Source organism: Sinocyclocheilus rhinocerous, unplaced genomic scaffold (assembly GCF_001515625.1).
Source record: "Sinocyclocheilus rhinocerous isolate Xijiao unplaced genomic scaffold, SAMN03320098_v1.1 scaffold3862, whole genome shotgun sequence".
NCBI lineage: Eukaryota > Metazoa > Chordata > Actinopteri > Cypriniformes > Cyprinidae > Sinocyclocheilus > Sinocyclocheilus rhinocerous.
In genome coordinates, this window is record NW_015652266.1 from 155,166 (window position 1) to 155,771 (window position 606).

At 39.6% G+C, this 606-nt stretch overlaps 1 protein-coding gene across 1 annotated transcript in view; it reads left to right on the top strand.

The window, feature by feature from the left end:
- Positions 1–606, top strand: part of LOC107714228 (huntingtin-like) — a 48,239-nt gene that overhangs the window by 14,712 nt on the left and 32,921 nt on the right. The gene's annotated exons all lie outside the window — the stretch shown is intronic.

The window sequence follows — 606 nt, forward strand, 5'->3', positions numbered from 1 at the left end:
CAATCATTTGAACTTTGTGTCAGTACGTCATAAAGAGAACGAGGCATCAGTTTACTGTCGAGGATTTGTCGTGCCGCGCCGCGCCGCACCCAGTGTAGACAGTCACACAGCATCACTGATTATAATGGATTCTATTGTATTTTGTCGCGCCGCGCCACTCACGTCCAGTGTAGACGCGGTGAGAGCCACGCAGATGCACGTGGACACTGAATTCTGTTCACTTTTGCATCTATTTGTGCCTGACATACTGTGTTCTGCAAGTATCCTTGTAAGCGCAGTTGCTTATGGTAAACAATTAAGAAAGAAAATGGATGTGTAACGTTAACAGTATGTTGGTTCACAGCAGTTTAATGTTCCTGCTACTTTCTCTGTCATGAACGTTAATCAAACAACAAAACACAAAGAAAAATCACTTTTGTAGCTTTAACACAGATTTGTTAGATTTAATCAGAGGCGGACAAAGTACTCAACTCCATTACTTGAGTGAAAGTACAGATACTGCTGGTCAAATATTACTCCATTACAAGTAAAAGTTGTAAAGACAGATTTTTACTTAAGTAAAAGTACAGAAGTACTTGCTTTTAAAAGTACTTAAGTACCAAAAGT